Source organism: Lepus europaeus, chromosome 7, assembly GCF_033115175.1.
Source record: "Lepus europaeus isolate LE1 chromosome 7, mLepTim1.pri, whole genome shotgun sequence".
Taxonomy (NCBI): Eukaryota; Metazoa; Chordata; class Mammalia; order Lagomorpha; family Leporidae; genus Lepus; species Lepus europaeus.
In genome coordinates, this window is record NC_084833.1 from 126888528 (window position 1) to 126909729 (window position 21202).

A 21202-nucleotide genomic window follows, 5' to 3' on the forward strand; every position below is an offset into this window, starting at 1 on the left:
TACAAATTGGGAAGGACGAACTCAAACTATCCCTCTTTGCAGATGATATGATCCTTTATTTAGGGGACCCAAAGAACTCTACTGAGAGACTACTGGAACTCATCGAAGAGTTTGGCAAAGTAGCAGGATATAAAATCAATGCACAAAAATCAACAGCCTTTGTATACACAGGCAATGCCACAGCTGAGGAAGAACTCCTAAGATCAATCCCATTCACAATAGCTACAAAAACAATGAAATACCTTGGAATAAACTTAACCAAGGATGTTAAAGATCTCTACGATGAAAACTACAAAACCTTATAGAAAGAAATAGAAAAGGATACCAAAAAATGGAGAAATCTTCCATGCTCATGGATTGGAAGAATCAATACCATCAAAATGTCTATTCTCCCAAAAGCAATTTATACATTCAATGCAATACCAACCAAGATACCAAAGACCTTCTTCTCAGATCTGGAAAAAATGATGCTGAAATTCATATGGAGACACAGAAGACCTTGAATAGCCAAAGCAATCTTGTACAACAAAAACAAAGCCGGAGGCATCACAATACCAGATTTCAGGACATACTACAGGGCAGTTGTTATCAAAACAGCAAGGTACTGCTACAGAAACAGATGGATACACCAATGGAACAGAATAGAAACAACAGAAATCAATCCAAGCATCTACAGCCAATGCATATTTGATCAAAGATCCATAACTAATCCATGGAATAAGGACAGTCTTTTCAATAAATTGTGCTGGGAAAACTGGATTTCCACATGCAGAAGCTTGAAGCAAGACCCATACCTTTCACCTTACACAAAAATTCACTCAACATGGATTAAAGACTTAAATATACGACCCGAAACCATGAAATTATTAGAGAGCATTGGAGAAATCCTGCAAGATATAGCCACAGGCAAAGACTTCTTGGAAAAAACCCTAGGAGCACAGGCAGTCAAAGCCAAAATGAACATTTGGGATTGCATCAAATTGAGAAGTTTCTGTACTTCAAAAGAAACAGTCAGGAAAGTGAAGAGGCAACCGACAGAATGGGAAAAAATATTTGAAAACTATACTACAGATAAAGGGTTGATAACCAGAATCTACAAAGAAATCAAGAAACAACAACAACAAAACAAACAACCCACTTAAGAGATGGACCAAGGACCTCAATAGACATTTTTCGAAAGAGGAAATCCAAATGGCCAACAGACACATGAAAAAATGTTCAAGATCACTAGCAATCAGAGAAATGCAAATCAAAACCACAATGAGGTTTCACCTCACCACGGTGAGAATGGCTCACATTCAGAAATCTACCAACAATAGACGCTGGAGAGGATGTGGGGAAAAAGGGACACTAACCCACTGTTGGTGTGAATGCAAACTGGTTAAACCACTATGGAAGTCAGTCTGGAGATTCCTTAGAAACATGAGCATAATGCTACCATACAACCCAGCCATCCCACTCCTTGCAATTTACCCAAAGGAAATTAATTTGGCTAATAAAAAAGCCATCTGCACATTAATGTTTATTGCAGCTCAATTCACAATAGCTAAGACCTGGAACCAACCCAAATGCCCATCCACAGTAGACTGGATAAAGAAATTATGGGACATGTACTCCATAGAATACTACACAGCAGTAAGAAACAACGAAACCCGGTCATTTGCAACAAGATGGAGCAATCTGGAAAACATCATGCTGAGTGAATTAAGCCAGTCCCAAAGAGACAAATATCATTTGTTTTCCCTGATCGGTGACAACTGAGCAGCAAAGGGGAAAGCTGTTGAAGTGAAATGGACACAATAATAAACAATGACCTGATCAGCTCTTGTCCTGACTCTAGATGTACAATGTAATACTTTATCATTTTTAGTATTTGTTGTTTTTGTTGTTCTAGTACTAGTGGTTGAACTCTGTAATTAACACACCATTATTCTTAGGCATTTAAATTTTAACTGAAAAGTGATCCCTGTTAAATTTAAGAGTGGATAAAGAGAGAGGGGGGATGTACAATTTGGGACATGATCAATCAGACTTGCCTCAAATGATGGAGTTAGAAATGTGCCAGGGGATTACAATAGAATCCCATCAAGGTGGCATGTATAAATACCATCTCACTAGTCCAATTGATCAATTTCAGTTCACAATCGATGGCTCTGATAGGTCTAAGAATCAAAGGGATCACACAAACAAGAATAATGTCTGCTAATACTAACTGATAGAATCAAAAAGGGAGAGAAGGATCAAAGTCAGCACACTCTAAAGGCTTCCATAGCCCTGGCAACTCATGACTAGAGCCTAGGGAGATTACTGACGCCATAAACAGGAGTGTCAAATTCTTAAGTCAGCAAAAGGAGTCACTGTGTACTTACATCCCATGTGAGATCTGTCCTTAATGTGTTTTCTAATGTGCAGTGATGCTATAACTAGTACTGAAACAGTATTTTTACACTTTGTGTTTCTGCGTGGGTACAAACTGATGAGGTCTTTACTAACTATATACTGAATCGATCTCCTGTATATAAAGATAATTGGAAAAAAAAAACCCTGGTGTTAAATTGGAAATGGCATAGAAAATTAATTAATTTTTAAAAAAATATTATGTAGGAGCTCTGTCTTTAATGTGCTGTACACTCTTATTTAATGCTATAACTAGTATTCCAACAGTATTTTTTTCACTTTCTGTTGCTATATGGGGGCAAACTGTTGAAATCGTTACCTAATATATACTAAACTGATCTTCTGTATATAAAGAGAATTGCAAATGAATCATGATGTGATTGGAAGGGGAGAGGGAGTGGGAAAGGGGAGGGTTGTGGGTGGGAGGGAAGTTTTGGGAGGGGGAAGCCATTGTAACCCATAAGCTGTACTTTGGAAATTTATATTCATTAAATAAATGTTTAAGAAAAAAAAATTTAAAAATAAAAATAAATAAATAAAAATTCATAAATAAAAATATAATTTCCACATTAAAAATAAATATATAAAAATAAAATAAATATCTTTAAAATAAATAGATAATTATATATTCTAATGCAGTTATAAGGAAAAATACAGAAATCCCGAATACATTTTTTTTTGACAGGCAGAGTGGACAGTGAGAGAGAGAGACAAAGAGAAAGGTCTTCCCTTTGCCGTTGGTTCACCCTCCAATGGCCGCCGCGGTAGCGTACTGCGGCCGGCGCACTGCGCCGATCCGATGGCAGGAGCCAGGTGCTTATCCTGGTCTCCCATGGGGTGTAGGGTCCAAGGACTTGGGCCATCCTCCACTGCACTCCCTGGCCACAGCAGAGAGCTGGCCTGGAAGAAGGGCAACCGGGACAGGATTGGTGCCCTGACTGGGACTAGAACCCGGTGTGCTGGCGCCGCAAGGCGGAGGATTAGCCTAGTGAGCCACGGCGCCAGACCCAAATACATTTTATCTAGATTCTGTCACTAACAATATCTTGGAAATTTGTGATATTACATCAGAACTCAGATATTACCACTATTACAGTCAATAGAATGCTTCTACATGAATTCTTCTTATTCTTCCATAGAAACACTCAATTTCATTTTTAATATTTTATTTAAGGTATACAAATTCCATGCACCTCATGTATACAGATTTAGTAACACAGTGGTATTCCCCCCCCACCCTCCTTCCAACCTCTGCTCCCACCCTCCATTCTCCTTCCACTCTTATTCTCTAAATTTTTACAATGATCTAATTTCAGTTTATATTCATAAAATTAAACATATACTAAGTAATGAATTCAACAGTGTGAAGGAAAAACTCTGTTCCTCAATAGTAGAGACAAAGAATATAAACAACCATAGAAGTCTCAGTTGTCAATTTCACTCCTATACATTGCATTCTTGATACTTTATTGGTTACCACAAATCAGAGGATGCATGTGGGTTTTGTCTTTTGGGGACTGGCTCAGTTCATTGGACAATAAAAAAAACCAAAATGAAACAACCAAAAACCCAGAAAATGCAAATCCCAAAAACAGACCGTTGCCATAGAAAAGCTCAAGCAGCTTGTGCTGGTTTCTCACAGCTCTCTATTGTTACTCCTTGCCTATCAAAAAAATGCCAATTGAAAAGCAACTAGGCATCAGAAATAAAGGAAGAGAGATGTTGAATCAAAAGTTGAACACAATAGTTCAAGGCTGTTTCCAAACCATATCGATCCACCCTCTTATTTTTTCCTTTTTGTTAAATCCCTGTTGTAACTCTGATTAATCTTTAATTTTCACATAGGCAAAATTAAGATAAAGTAAGACACCAATAATTGCACTGTATACTGCCTCTCTCCAAACCTCAAACACCCATCATAGTCATGCCAGGAACTTGCAGGGAACATAGCCCCCATCAACTGTACAGTGACACCTACAGGTGTGTTTCATGACTGCCCGTTTTCATATCACAATAGACTGTAAAAATACCAATACTGTTTTTTTGAAAGGCAGAGTTAGACAGTGAGAGAGAGAGACAGAGAAAAAGATCTTCCTTCCATTGGTTCACCCTCCAAATGGCTGCTACCACCAGTGCGCTGCACCGATCCGAAGCCAGGAGCCAGGTGCTTCCCCTGGTCTCTTATGCAGGTGCAGGGCCCAAGCACTTGGGCCATCCTCCACTGCCTTCCCGGGCCAGAACAGAGAGCTCGACTGGAAGAGGAGCAACTGGGACGAGCCAGTGCCCCAACCTGGACTAGAACGCAGAGTGCTGGTGTTGCAGGCAGAGGATTAGCCTAGTGAGCCATGGCGCCAGCCTAAATACCACTACTTAACAGCACCATGAAGCCATTTCACCTAGCTTCCTGCCTTCAATTTTTTCTTTAGAAAAAATAACTATCATGAAAAAGAAGCAGATATTCTTTGGTGGTTATATTGATTGGCTTTCCAAATAACTACCTAATTAATTGGCAAATGCATTGAAGATTCTTAGCTAGTGACAGACTCCTTGGGGGTCAGAGACACTGGAGATGTCACAGGTGCACATTATTCCCTCCCATCTAATTTATTTGTCTCTTCTATAACAAAACTAAGATATACTCTTCTGCATTAAGTCAACTTGGTATAATCACTACATTGATAAATAGCTTGCTGGTGCCCACTATACAGATCTTTTATGCAATCTGCTCTGTAGACATTAACATGAACAACACGTTCATGGCATAATTTTATCAGGTGTACAAAACTATAAAATCCATTCAAAATAAAATTTGTGAGAGCTAATTGATCATGCTGGGCATGTGTCAAAGTTTTGGGAGAAAAGATGACTCATATTTTACTTCCTTTTTCCTTAAGGATTTTTTCCAAGACTTACTGAGATGTTTTTCACCATATCCAGTCTCAAAATAATCATAAAATTGGCCTTTGCAATCAAAAGCAAGGTCATTTCTCACAGGTTCACAGCTGAGGGGGCTACCATCTCTGCTGGTGTCATTATTTGCTTTCTCATCATGTAGTGACCTGATGTTAGTGACAAACGTTTCATTGGCAACTATCTGGCCATCACTCATGCACACAGGTGCATGGCCTACATCAAAATCCACTTGGTGGGAACAACCAGGTAATGGTAGAAGGGAAGAGGAAGGGGAGGCAGTGTTGGAGGCACTTCTGACATTAAGATTGACAGAGAAGTGTAAATTAGGGTAGTGACCACGACACTCTTGGTAAGAGCAGCGGGCATGGAACTTTCTCACAATGCTCTTCTGCCACTCATGGTCATTTTCGATAAGGGCGGTCCTGAGTCATAACCAATTCTTGGGTGGAAGCATTGAAAGAACTGGCAGGGCAGCACCAGTTATTCTGCATGATGATTTCGCCATGGAACCATTGTATCAAATTGTTTATAATAACAGATCTTCATAGGTACACCTCTGGATCATCAGTAAACTAGCTTTTCCAAGGACTTACAAAGAATGTGGGCTTCTTCCTCAAAAACAGATGGTTTTATGGCTACAGATGCTGCCTGGTGAGTGAAAATCTTCTTCCACATACTTCCTCTTAAAGTATGTGATATTGGATGTTGTTATCGGATTTGAAATTCCCTGTAATGTGATCCTGCCAGAGGGACACCAGCCCCTTGGTCTGCCTGTGAAGCAGCCAGTGTTGGTTACACAGGGCTCAGGCCTCTGTAGCTGTCAGCCTCCCATAGTGGTTGGTACCTGGCAATTTTTGCACTTCCTTTCAGACAATGGGCTCGCAGAATATATTAATGGACCAAACCAGAGTCATCTCTGACAGCCTCAGATCATGAGGTCAGCGGGGAGGCAGAGGCCTCTAGTCTGCACCAGGATGCACAGAGGTGCGGGTCCAGATCTGTGGGGGCCACTGGTGCATGGCGGGCGAGGGTCCCAGCAGGTCCCCACCATGTCTCAGGCACTGCGCTGCCATCGCTGCCATCGCTGCCATCGCTGTAGATGGTTATGGTGATGAGCCTCTGCTTCTAGGGAGGAGAGCAAGAAACCTATAAATCCTGTTTGCCATTCCCCTGTGAATTTCCAAGGAGAGGCTGTGCAGGATGCTCCTGGGGACCAGACAAGGAACAGCACAAGCGCTTGCTCTCTCTCCTCTCTTGCTCCTGCTGCCCCGCCACCACCCCTCTTCAGCATCACATTTTTCATAGATCTGAGAACAAATGTCATTGGTATTTTATTGGGTTCCCACTGAATTTGTAAGTTGCTTTGGTAGTATGAACATTTTGATGATATTATTTCTTCCAATCCATGAATAGGGAAGCTTTTTCCATTTTTGTGACATATTTTTTCCTTAATGTTTTCTAATTTTCACCACAGGACTCTTCCACCACCTTGGTTTAATGAATTCAATGGTATTCAATTTAGAGTTCGCTGACTTTGATCTTATTCCGATAGGGTCACAGTCAAAGTGGAAGTTCTCTCCTCCCTTCAGAGAAAGGTACCTCCTTCTTTGATGGCCCTGTTCTTTCCACTGGGATCTCACTCACAGAGACCTTTCATTTAGGTCTTCTTTTTTTTTTCTTTTCCATGGTGTCTTGGCTTTCCATGCGATATGATTCTCTCAATAGATGCAGAGAAAGCATTTGATAAAATACAATACCCTTTCATGATGAAAACTCTAAGCAAACTGGGTATGGAAGGAACATTCCTCAATACAATCAAAACAATTTATGAAAAACCCACGGCCAACATCCTATTGAATGGCGAAAAGTTGGAAGCATTTCCGCTGAGATCTGGTACCAGACAAGGATGCCCACTCTCACCACTGCTCTTCAATATAGTTCTGGAAGTTCTAGCGAGAGCTATTAGGCAAGAAAAAGAAATTAAAGGGATACAAATTGGGAAGGAAAAACTCAAACTATCCCTCTTTGCAGATGATATGATTTTTTATTTAGGGGACCCAAAGAACTCTACTAAGAGACTATTGGAACTCATCGAAGAGTTTGGCAAAGTAGCAGGATATAAAATCAATGCACAAAAATCAACAGCCTTTGTATACACAGCCAATGCCATGGCTGAGGAAGAACTTTTAAATTTAATCCCATTCACAATAGCTACAAAAACAATCAAATACCTTGGAATAAACTTATCCAAGGACATTAAAGATCTCTACAATGAAAACTACAAAACCTTACAGAAAGAAATAGAAGAGGATACCAAAAAATGGAGAAATCTTCCATGCTCATGGATTGGAAGAATCAATATCATCAAAATGTCTATTCTCCCAAAAGCAATATATACATTCAATGCAATACCAATCAAGATACCAAAGGCATTCTTCTCAGATCTGGAAAAAATAATGCTGAAATTCATATGGAGACACAGAAGACCTCGAATAGCCAAAGCAATCTTGTACAACAAAAACAAAGCCGGAGGCATCACCATACCAGCTTTCAGGACATACTACAGGGCAGTTGTTATCAAAACAGCATGGTAATGGTACAGAAACAGATGGATAGACCAATGGAACAGAATAGAAACACTAGAAGTCAATCCAAACATCAACAGCCAACTTATATTTGATCAAAGATTCAAAACTAATCCCTGGAATAAGGACAGCCTATTCAATAAATGGTGCCGGGGAAATTGGATTTCCACGTGCAGAAGCTTGAAGCAAGACCCATACCTTTCACCTTACACAAAAAATCACTCAACATGGATTAAAGACTTAAATCTATGACCCGAAACCATCAAATTATTAGAGAGCATTGGAGAAACCCTGCAAGATATAGGTACAGGCAAAGACTTCTTGGAAAAGACCCCAGGAGCACAGGCAGTCAAAGCCAAAATGAACATTTGGGATTGCATCAAATTGAGAAGTTTCTGTACTTCAAAAGAAACAGTCAGGAAAGTGAAGAGGCAACCAACAGAATGGGAAAAAATATTTGCAAACTATACTACAGATAAAGGGTTGATAACCAGAATCTACAAAGAAATAAAGAAAATCCACAACAACAGAACAAACAACCCACTTAAGAGATGGGCCAAGGACCTCGACAGACATTTTTCGAAAGAGGAAATCCAAATGGCCAACAGACACATGAAAAAATGTTCAAGATCACTAGCCATCAGAGAAATGCAAATCAAAACCACAATGAGGTTTCACCTCACCCCGGTGAGAATGGCTCACATTCAGAAATCTACCAACACCAGATGCTGGAGAGGATGTGGGGAAAAAGGGACACTAACCCACTGTTGGTGGGAATGCAAACTGGTTAAGCCACTATGGAAGTCAGTCTGGAGATTCCTTATGTTTGTTTTTACCTAAGGAACCTATGTTCAAGAAGAAGAAAACAAAAAGTTAAAGGAAATTCATATAAACATTCAGAGAGTTCTGTAGGTTATTTCCTTTCAGATATTTCCATAGTCCACCATATAAGGGTTAGTGGAAAGTGTTTTATCATGTCCTTGCAGTTCTAATCCTTGATATCCCAATTCTTTATATGATTTATTTAACATGGCTAATGATTGCCATATGTCATCTGGTGAGGCCACTGAGCAAGAAAGCAATCCTCTTGGAGGCTTCAAAAACTGATGATATATTATGATAAGTTTTCTAACATCTTTTATCTCTTAGAGTACAAAAGAGTCACCCTAACTAGTCTCAGGTGAGGAAAAACTTAGAAGAAAGTGATAGCTGGACTGGTCTTTAAGAATGAAATGAAATAAAATTCACTAAGAAAAACTGGGCACACTGTGCCAAGTGAGCCATATAGCCCCATACCTAGGGACAGCAGAATAAGTGCACAATTCATTTACATATAGCTCAGCATGGCTCAAGACACATAGATCTATGAAAATAGGAGATAGATTAGAAAGAGTAAAATATTAGAGGATCTAGTATACCAAACTCAGGAATTTGCATTTTATTCTAAATGCTATTGATAGAATTACAAAGCAGTATGTGACTGGATAAGATTTACCTTTTTAGAAAGAGCAAGAGTAGGGGCACTGAAGGTTGGAGATCGAAGGTGGGCAAGTCATGCCAGAGATCCTGTGATTTCCTTAATCCCATGCTATATGCAAGGTGCTCTTTGTGTGTGTAAGGAAGTTACAATCTGATGGAAGAACACAATGCATTTTATATCTAGGTATTGTGTGAAGCTATTTAAATATTATGTAATTATTTTTAAAATATGTTTCCAAAATAATGGAAAATGGCCTATGTCTCTGGGCCCATGCTACTCCTGTGGGAGAACCATAAGAATCTTTTGGCTCCTAGCTTCAGCCTGTCCCAGTCTCAGATATGTTGCCATTTGGAAAGTGAAACTGTAGATGGAGGATCTCTCCATGTGTCTCTCCTTCTTTCTCTCTCTATAGCTCTTTCTTTCTCATAAATAAATAAATCCTTAAAAATAAAAGTGATAAAAAACTATTCCCAATCTTTCATAAAAGATAGGATTTCATTCCTTTTTATTGCTGAGTAGTATCCCATTGTGTATATATACAATGATTTGTTTATCCAGGCATTGGTTGATGGACATCAGGGTTAGTTCCATAACTAAGCTATTGTGTACTGAGCAGCAATAAACTTGGAGCTGATTTCATTTCATTTGGATAAATTCCCATAAGTGGGATTGCTGAGTCATATGGTAGATCTATTTTCAGATTCTGAGGAATCACCATACTGTAATCCACAATGTCCATACTAGTCTACATTCCCCCAAATAGTGTATTAGGGAACATTTTCACAGTACCCTCACCAGCATTTGTTTTGTTGATTTCTATGTGATTGCTATTCTAGCTGGGATAGGGGAAACCTCATTACGGTTTTTAATTCACGTTTCCATGATGGCTAGTGATTCTGAGCATTTTTTCATGTTGGCCATTTGAATTTCCTCTTTTAAAAAAAGTCTGTTCAAGTTCTTTACAAATTTTTTGACAGGCAGAGTTAGACAGTGAGAGAGAGACAGAGAGAAAGGTCTTCCTTCCGTTGGTTCACCCCGCAAATGGCTGCTATGGCTGGTGCTCTGCAGCAATCCAAAGCCAGGAGCAAGGTGCCTCCTTCTGGTCTCCCATGTAGGTGCAGGGGCCAAGCACTTGGGCCATCCTCCACTGCCATCCCAGACCACAGCAGAGAGCTGGACTGGAAGAGGAGCAACTGGGACAGAATCCAGCACCCCAGATGGGACTAGAACCTGGTGTACTAGCAGCACAGGCAGAGGTTTAGCCTAGTGAGCCACGGCGAAGGCTACACATTTAATAACTGTTTGTTTTTTGTTGTGTTTTGTTGTTGAATTACTTTAAATTAAGATGATGCTGGCCTTACAGAAGGAGTTGGGGAAGATTCCTTCCCTTTCAATTGTTTTGAATAGTCTGAGAAGAATGGAATTAATTTTTTAGAAATCTGGTAGAATTGAACAGTGAAGTCATTTGGTGTTGGGCTTTTCTTGTTGGGAGGGTTTTTATTACTGATTCAATCTTCATCTTAATTATTGGTCTGTTTAAATTTTCTATGTCTTTAAGACTCAGTTTGGGTAGATGGTATGTTTCCAGACAGCTATCCATTTCTTCTAGATTTTCCAGTTTGTTGGCATATTTTTTGTTAGTCATTTCTGTGGAATCTCTTATGGAACTATTGGCATCTGACTGTGAAAGAAGCTATACAAGAATAAATGGTGTAAAATATTGTGACACTATACACACTTTTTTTTAAAAAAAAGATTGATTTGAAAAGCAGACTTGCAGAGAGAGACAAAGACAGAGACACAGACAGATCTCCCATTCAGTGGTTCAATCCCCAAATTACTACAATAGCCTTGGTTCTGACAGACTGAAGCCTGGAGCCATGAGTTTGTCCTTGGTCTTCCATATAGGTGGCAGGGGCTGAAACATTTGGGGCATCATTTCCAGGTACATTCGCAGGGAGCTGGATTGGAATTGGAACAGACAGAACACAAACAGACAGCTATATGGGATGCCAACATGTCAGGTGGCACTTTACGCCATTATGGCACAATGTCAACCTCACGATAGAAAAATATTAAATAAAATTTAGTTATCGAGAAATTATGGAAATATGTTTTATGAAATTTAAGTTGTACACTAGATAAAAATTGGTAATCTAAAAATGATTTTGCTCATAAAGAATTTTAAAATCTACATAGTATCTTTCCTCCATAGTACTTTCAGTTGGAGTAAGATAACCTGGAATGACTAATTTTTTTTTCTTTCTCTAGCAAAACTAACATTAAACTGCAAGGTTTTTAATCTTGTCAGCTCTTGCATTGCATTTTGTAGATATCCCTTAACATTTTACTCCATAATTGTTCACCTATAAAGGATAGAAAATGTCTAACTTAAGAGACAGGCTAATAATGCATTTCTTCTCTGTCCCAGCATGTCTTTTTGACATATTAAAACTATTGGAAATTCATGAAACAATAGAAATATACTTTTTCTTCTTATAATCTTCTAAACTTCAAGTTTATTTTTTTAAACAATCGGGTAGAAGTTTAGGATAATTCTTATTATAGGAAACAATTGAGATTTAAAGGGAAATTGGAGGCATTTGGAGAGTATCTTGCAATAGTGAAAGGAACTGTCCTGACCTTGAAAATACCATTCTAATAACTTCCTTTATCTATTATAATAGCTTTAGTCTTAAGTTCTCTGTTGATGTACTAGTATTATTTAATTTTACCCAGAATACTTTAATTATATACACAGTAAATTAAATGACTTATACAGCGGTTCCATTTCATTTTATACTAAAGTCATGGACATTGGTTTTTAAATTATCACTTCATATCTTAGTTATACAACTTTGATTCATGATATCTTTGTTTACTATTTGGGTAAACAGAAATGTAAAATACAAGCTTTTAAAAAATATTTTGAAGCTCACCATGATCAAGTTACAGTGAAGGATTTGGGCTTGAGAACTGATCAAGACACAAAACTATAGAAGAATATGGATTAGAATGCTCAATGATTTCATGTTAGAAGATTTTATTCTTAGCTATGATATAACTACTAATTGGTATGTACCAATTATCTGTTAACTATAAAAAGTGGGCCTGTTATTACAAATTATTTCAATATCCCCCCTTCCTACAGGGGAAAGTTAAACCACATGTTGCTAACATATCTTCTGTATATGCTAGTGAAGATATAAAACTGTAGGGAATTACCAGCACTTAAAATATCTGCACCTTAGCTCATTCCCAGTACCATAAGTGATACAACAACCTTTTCCAGTTGGATTACAGAATATTTTAGGTAGATTTTTCATTTTTTGTATCATTTAGCCTGAGAAATATTTATTAAGTGAAATTTCTAATGATGTACATTTGAAAATATATTAATATGCTTGTAGATTTATTTTTAAAGATTTGTTTAATTATCTGAATGGCAGAGTAACAGAGAAAAGCAGAGGAAGAGACAGAGAAAGAGATCATCCATTTGTTTCACTCCTGAGATGACCACAATGACAAGGGCTGGGCCACTCCAAAGCCAAGAACCAGGAATCCCATCTAGCATACACATACTCATAGAGGCTTCAGTTGTGCTTTGTAACATGTGGCAAACTATTAATTATTCTATTACCATCTGGACCATTTGTATTATGCTAAATTTTACACAGTTGAAACAATGATTATGATTTTCTAGTTTGTGTTGCTTCATGGCACAAATGTAGTTCAGAAATACATCTCAATTTTTTGCTTTTCTAATTAAAAAATAGAACTTAATTTCAGGGTTCATATAGCATATTTGAATTACTGATAGAATATATTTTAAAGATTTCTATTAGTTATGTATTTATTTGAAAGACACACAGACATACACAGAGAAACAGTAACAGAGAGATATATCATTCATGTGATACAATCCTGAAATGCTGTGGGCTGGCTGAGGCCAAAGCCAGGAGCCTGAGCCCAATCTGGTTCTGCCATGTTGGTGGCAGGGACTCAAGTACTTCGTTCACTCCACTGTAATGCTATTGGGGACACAGAAGTTAGCAAAAATAGAATTTACTTTCAAAAAGAATTGCAGCTGGTCTAATAGGTGATAAACATATAAACATGTAACCATAGGAATATACATGAAAAATGAGAGGGACACAAATTATGAATGGTGGACAAGGTTATGTGAGAACTTGCCATGAGAGGAATCATCATAAGCATTGAGGTCAGAGAGACTACCATGGAGAATCACCACTAGAGTTTTCCTTTATTCATTATGGCCATCTCAAACTTCTTCCCTTATTTTACATTATTCTCCTTAGTAGGCAACCTCACGTAATGCCTTACAGAAAAAAAATATAACATATAAGAGAAGAAATTCTATTAGCTAGCCATCATAAAACCCACAGAATTGCCTGCACTTGCATTCACCAGTATATTCTATTTTCTTCCTGGGATACAAAAGATACAGTGATGCTGAAAACAAAATTTGTCCTGTTTCTTATTTATACACAAATGTATTCTATTTCCACACATATTTCATACTTTTCTCATTATCATTCTCTTTTTATTATGTTTGACACATATTAAGCCACACATTTAAAGAGCACATTGTGATATTACAAACTATGAAAAGTTCAACTTAGGAGAGCGGCAAGATGGTGGAATAGGCAGGGAGCACACTATTAGTCCGGGGGGAGAGACAGTTTAATATAAGTGGAGATACTGCAGGGTCAAGGAAGAGTAGGGGATGAAACAGCAGAGGAAACTCTTCTGGAACTAGTGATTCACAGTGTACCTGTGTGGAAAGCGTGGGAGCCCAAGTTCGGGACACCAGCGGCAGACTCAACACACCAGCGCTGGAACGCGAGGTGAGCCGAATCTCAATAGCCCGAGACACCAGCGGGCAAGCGGAAAGAGGAGACTAGAGGGAACGAGGCTTGAAACTCTGTGGGGAAAAATTCACCAGGCTAACTAGAAGAGAGAGAGGAAAAAAAATAAAAAAAGTGACCGATACGGACACGAGTTTCTCTCTCTCTGCTCACCTCTCAAAGGCAAGCAAGACAAAGAGCAGGGACCATTTTGGAGATACGTCATAAGCAGGGCGACCTCAGGTCTGCACCGGCCCTGAGCCTTGCAGAAAAACCTGACTCTGGGGGGAGGGGTGAAATAACAGGAGATTAGCATCTAACTTGGCAACCCAGTGGGAGACTGCAGGAGAATTGGAGCCCACACTGAGGGCAGCAGAGATTCCCTGTGTGGTCCTTGGGAAAGAGCTTCCAATCTCTGGCTCCTGTGGGTATATCATTTGCCTGCTAACTACCTCCAATTACGTTCAGCTGTGTGGAATTACTTCCCTTTTAAATCAAAAAAAGAAAGAGAGATTTACCACGCCTAACCTGGGAGTGTCATCTTTGACACACCCTCAACCCTGAGGAACCAAACACAGCTCTCAGTCCACACTCATCTCAAGCCTCTAAGACTCCACTGAAAGCAGACAGTCCACTTAATATAGAGCCATAGTGTAACAAGAAAAAACACCACAGTGAAGAAACCAAATATCTCCAACATGCCAAACAACAAACGCAAAAACCAAGCTAACAAGAACAAGGAAGACACTATGACGCCCCCAAATGAAAAAGACACCCCAATTCAAGATTATTAAGATGATGAGATAGAAGAAATGCAAGAAGCGGATCTCAAAAAAATTGATAAGAACATTAAGAAGTTCTCAAACACAAATTCTTGAACTACAGAAATCCTTAATGGACAAGATAGAAAATCTCTCTCGCGAAAATGAAATATTAAGGAGGAATCAAAATGAAATGAAACAACTAGTGGAACAAGAAACCGTGATAGTGATGAGAAATCATAATGAAATGTAGAATTCAATAGATGAAATGACAAACACATTAGAGAGCCTTAAAAACAGAATGGATGAAGCAGAAGAGAGAATATCAGACTTAGAAGACAGAGAACAGGAAAGGAAACAGGCAAACCAAAGAAAAGTAGAGGAAATTAGAAATCTAAAAAATATTGTCGGGAATCTACAGGATACTATTAAAAAACCCAACATTCGGGTTCTAGGAGTTCCTGAAGGCATGGAGAGGGAGAAAGGATTAGAAGGCATTTTCAGTGAGATCCTAGCAGAAACTTTCCCAGGTTTGGAGAAGGACAGAGGCATCTTAGTACAGGAAGCTTATAGAACCCCTAATAACAATGACCAAAAGAGATCCTCACCACGACATGTTGTAATCAAACTCACCACAGTGAAACATAAAGAAAAGATCCTAAAAGGTGCAAGAGAGAAACATCAGATTACTCTTAGAGGATCTCCAATTAGATTCACAGCTGACTTCTCATCAGAAACCCTACAAGCTAGAAGGGAATGGCGAGACGTAGCCCAGGTACTAAGAGAGAAAAACTGCCAGCCCAGAATACTATATCCTGCAAAGCTCTCATTTGTGAATGAAGGTGAAATTAAGACTTTTCATAGCAAACAGAAACTGAAAGAATTTGTTGCCACTTATCCTGCCCTGCAAAAGATGCTTAAAGATGTGTTACACACAGAAACATAGAAACATGGTCACCAATATGAAAGAAGGTAAAGGAAGGAAAACTCACAGCAAAAGATCACAATTTCTCTTTGACATAGAATTAAACTCTGATGCTCTGTTAAATCAATGTGTTAAAGTAATCTATTATGTTCTCTTGATGTCTGTTAAATTCTAATTGTTCAAAAACAGCTGAATTTTTATTAAGAGCTATGGGTTATTTAAATATGTGCTTATTTCCAAAGATTTCTATAATCACCTTGTAACAAGATCAAATTTGGTCTATGTTATGTCATGATTTTAAGAAATCTCATTTCAACCAGATTTTGAGCCTTCTTGGCATTCTTGACAGGCATTCAAAAAATCAAAGTTTCAAACAATCTGGTCTCTAAAATTTCCAACAAATCCTGGACTTTGGTTTTTCCAGTTTGGGCCCAACTGAAAAAATTGAAGGACCTATGTCTCTCATCTTATAGAGACACCAACTAATCAGGTTATTTGGAGTATATTAGAAGGACTGTCAAGATGTGATGTGGTACCAGACTTTAAGTTTCTATAATGGAAAATGCTATTAATACAAATGTTTGAGAATTAAAAAGTCTAATGATCTTGTGTTACTAGACATGATAGTTATCTTAATGAGAAAGCCCCAGAGGCCTAAAGGGTTAAATACTTGTAAAATCCTACAGGTGCTTTCAAAAATACTGTGAAGTAAGCAAGTGCCTCTTGTTGGTTGATGAGTTTATAATTTTAAACATGGCGACTTAAAGTCTTTTGTCATCCATAGTTATATATGGTGTGCTGCTCATAAACCTAAAGCATTGTTGGTTCTGTGTTTAGCTGCCCTATGGTTCCTATGGACTTTACCAGCCACTTTTATTGTATTCAGTACTTTGGGATGGCTCTGTAAACAGATGAAGCCAATAATGTATTAACGGTACCAACTGAGAGAAAGTATGTTTAACTGAGGTTACTAAAAACAAAAAGCAATTCAAATCAATTGGCAATCTACAAAAAGAGTTAAAGATTTTAAAAGCTATTATTAAAATTGCTATATTGGTCTATTATGCTATGTTATATGTGTGTACATATTGTATGTCCACATGGGGAAATTTTATTAAGAGTTTTATTTTAAATGGCTTATAGATAAGATTGTCCATAAATTTAAGCAGCTAAAGTCAATCAAAGATACATTTTAATTTGTGTGACCTGAATCTGTGTATCATATGTTTTAAACTTGTTGGTAGAAAGAAACTAAAAACATTTTAGATGGTTTTGCTTAAGTTTACTGGCTAAAAAAACTACACCATGTTAGATATTTAAGAGGTGATTTCAAATACATGATTCTTAAAATTTGTAGAAGGCATTGGACCTTCTGGTAAATGTTTTCTTAAGTTGTTATCTAATGGTTGAAACGGTTTGCTAAGTATTCATGTGATACTGCTATTGTCAGCAAGCAATCTGGGACTTGCTCCCTCATTTCTCTATTCTAAGCCCAACTTGTTCTTTCATTTCTCTATTCTCTTCAAGGTAGGAAACTAATTCTATTATGAAGGAATCTGTAGGACGCACAATTTAATCTTTAGACCTTATAAAATTGATGGCTAACATTTTTCTGTAGTAGCATAGCCAAAATAAGAGCTTAAATAATAATCTCATAGCTAGATTTACTTCGCCATCAGCGAAGTATACAGTAAGTAGAAAAAACCTCCCTTTCAGACCAAAGGGAAAGAAAGTTTTAAAGTGAGAATATGATTTTCCTCATGGGCATTGTCTACCTTAGAAAAACTACTACAGAACATGCCTGTGACTATAGACTTGTAGTTCAGGCCACCGAAGATTAGAGATGGGACACGGGCACTCCCTTGACTTGCATCCTCTGGTCTGCTTTAACACAAACCAGGAGGAAAAGAAAGCTAGGCATCAGAAGCAATGGGTGGCAGGCCGATTAATGGCTGATCTGTGCAGTGATCTGCCCTCAAGGAGACCCAACAGGCCAGTCCACTACAGTGGCTTTCAATGTGGTAAGCCTGGGCTTCAGCAGAAGTCAGCTTGTGAAGAGCCCTGCAGCTCTGCCAAGAGTTGGATCACTGGAAATGGACCTGCCCTGGAGTCGAAGGATGCCCAGGTCAGAGCCACAGATCTTATTGGCTCTAAGCTGAAAAGCCCTTCACTCAGCCCAACTTCCAAAGTGACCACTGCAGCTGAGGGGATGGTCAAGTAGGGTCAGCAACATTGCAGGCAGAACTGTACATTTCTTGTTAGAGACGCCCCCTGCCTTTACCTGGCCAGCTCTCCTCCCAGGCCAGCCAAGTAATGAAAGTCAACAGAGTGCCTTCCCCTAGGAGGTTCACACCTCCCTTAGGATATGCCCCATGTGAAGAGATAGATAGGCCTGGGCCTCTTCACTTACAAGGCCTAAAACCCACCAGATTATTATGAAGCCCCTTCTATCTGGTTCTATTTGCCTCTCAATCAGAAAAATTACTTGTAGCTTAGACAACACCTTTCTTAGCTCCTCTAATAATGACTCTGTCCTTTGTTCTAGGCCCTGTCTAGTGCACTTGGGCCTCACTCCTTTGTAATCATAACCTCTACTCTACCACCAATGGCTCTACTCCCAACCTATGTGTACTGATGGTCCTCTTCCCCACTTAATGCTGTATAATTGTTCAAACCTGGTAAATGCCACTCTTAGGATCATTGGTTACTATCCTCACTCTGTCTTTTATGACCTTGTCTAAATATGATCAGAGTTGGTAAACTTGGAAGGCTTCCATAGCCTTGGCAACTCATGACGACAGCCTAGGATGGTTACTGGCGCCATAAACTAGAGTGTCAATTTGTTGGGTCAACAACAGGAGCCACTGTGCACTTGCTCCTCATGTGGGATCTCTGTCCTTAATGTGCTGTACATTTTGATTTAATGCTATAACTAGTACTCAAACAGTATGTTTCACTTTGTGTTTCTATGTGGGTGCAAACTGTTGAAATCTTTATACTAAATTGATCTTCTGAATATGAAGAGAATTGAAAATGAATCTTGATGCAAATGGAAGGGGAGAGGGAGCGGGAGAGGGGAGGGTTGCGGGTGGGAGGGAAGTTATGTGAGGGGGAAGCCATTGTAATCCATAAGCTGTACACTGGAAATTTATATTCATCAAATAAAAGTTAAAAAAAAAGAAAAGTTCAACTTAATCAAAATAGAAAATGTATTTATCACCATCAAGGGTCCCTTCATCCCCTTTGTAATATTTCCTTGAATACTGTCCCTTTTACCTTTTCTATATTCATGTCCCCAGATAACTCTTGTTGTGCTGTGCATTTTTAGATTTGTTTGCTGTTTCTTGATTTTTATATAAATGTAGCATACAATAGGAACTCTTCTTAGGCAACTTCTGTCTCTTAGCAGAAGACTCATTAGTGTTGCTATAAATATTCTTATATGAGCTTTTATGTGGATATATATTTCTTTCCGTTGTGCAAATACCCAGGAGTAGAGTGACTATACTAAATAGTAGTATATGTATAACTTACAAGAAACTACCAATTATTTTCCAATACTATTTTACCACTTATACCCCTATCAGCAATATTTAAGAGTTCTAATTTCTCAGCAGTTTTGCCATCACATGTTGTGGTCATGTTTTCAATTGTATGTCTTTCTAGTAAGGTCATAATAGCATCTCATTTTGCTTTTAGTTTTAATTTTCTTAAGGAGTAATAATGCTGAATGTTTTTTCTAGAGCTTTCCATTCATATATCTTCTTGATATGATAGTGTCTGTTCAAATATTTCATTCAGTTTTATTGGGTTGTTTGATTTTTTGTGACTAAATTTTGAATGATCTATGTATATTATAGATATAAGTTATTTAACGTATTTATGATTCACAAAGATGTTCTCCCAGTCTATGACATGTCCTTTCATTCTCTTATTGTGTTTTACACAGTAGATGATTTCAATTTTGATGAACACAAAATTATGTTTTTTTTATTCTTCATGTTATACACTAGGAATCTTGGCTTCACCCAAGGTCACACAGATACTCACTTATCTTCTTTTCTATAAGCCTTACAATTTTGGATACTATTTTAGATACATTTAAAGTTCATGATCCATTTAAGTTAATTTTTCATAACATAAAAGAAACATTTTGCTTTCCCTGCTTCCTTGCCTCCATTCCCCTTTATTACTTTCTTCCTTCCTCCCTTGCATATGGATATCAACTTGTGTAAATACAAATTGCTGAACAGACTAGCTCTGTTCCACCAAATTATTTTCACTTCAGTTTTGGATATGGTTGCCTCTATGTTATTTCAAAGGATTATGATGAGTCTGTAGCTCAGGTTAGAGATTCAGGAGGATAGATGATATATGTTTAAGACACTCTTTCATGTATATTGCAATAGAATATATGATAACAGGTAATATATTCAAAAAGAAACATATGGAATGATGAAAAAAACAGAGGAGGAACAGCCAGAGACAAGAGAGGAATTAAGAATCCTTCATTTTATTTTCAACTTGTGATTTAGTTATTTTTGTGCAATAGATAAAATATTGGGATCTTTCTGTATTTCTTTAGCTAAACTTCTTAAATTTAAAGGTAGTTGTAGGGGCCCATGTAGTAGTATAGTGGGTAGGGCCATCACCTGCAGTGCCAGCATCCAATATGTGTGCTGCTTTGAGTCCCGACAACTCCACTTCAAATCCAGCTCTCTGATAAAGGCCTGAGAAAGCAGTAGAAGGTGGTTTTAGTCCTTGGGCCCCTGCACCCATGCAGGAGACCCAGAAGAAACTCCAGGCTCCCGGTTTTGGATCAACCCAGCTCCAGCCCTTTGGCCATTTGGGGAGTGAAGCAGAAGATGGAAGAACTCTCTCTCTCTCTCTCTCTCTCTCTCTCTCTGCCTCTTTATAACTCTGCATTTAAAATAAATAATCTTTAAGATGGCGGAAGTGTGAGGGCGTGCACCAACAGTCTGGGAAAAGATAGTTTAACAGAAGTGGAGTTACCGTACCCTCAGGAAGAGACCCAGAAAAAGAAAACTGCACAGGAAACTCTTCCGGATCTAGTGGATGTGACACAGAAGACCTACGGGGAGAGCAAGGTCACCCATTGCCGCACCTAGCCACGCCGTGGGAGTGGAGCCAGAGAGAGGAGCCTTGAGAGCAGAGCCGCGAGAGTGGGGAACCGAGGGAGGCCAGCCACAGAAGCCCAGCTGCAGAATTTGAGCCCCAGTGCTGGAAGGAGAGGTAACCCGAGACATTGGCAG

General features: G+C 38.6%; 2 pseudogenes; both read right to left on the minus strand.

The window, feature by feature from the left end:
• Window positions 1-5239: 5239 nt before the first annotated feature.
• LOC133764005 (SERTA domain-containing protein 4-like) lies at window positions 5240-6224 on the minus strand (annotated as a pseudogene).
• A 16-nt stretch (window positions 6225-6240) lies between these two features.
• The window catches only part of LOC133764007 (SERTA domain-containing protein 4-like), a 35351-nt pseudogene continuing 20389 nt past the window's right edge, over window positions 6241-21202 (minus strand).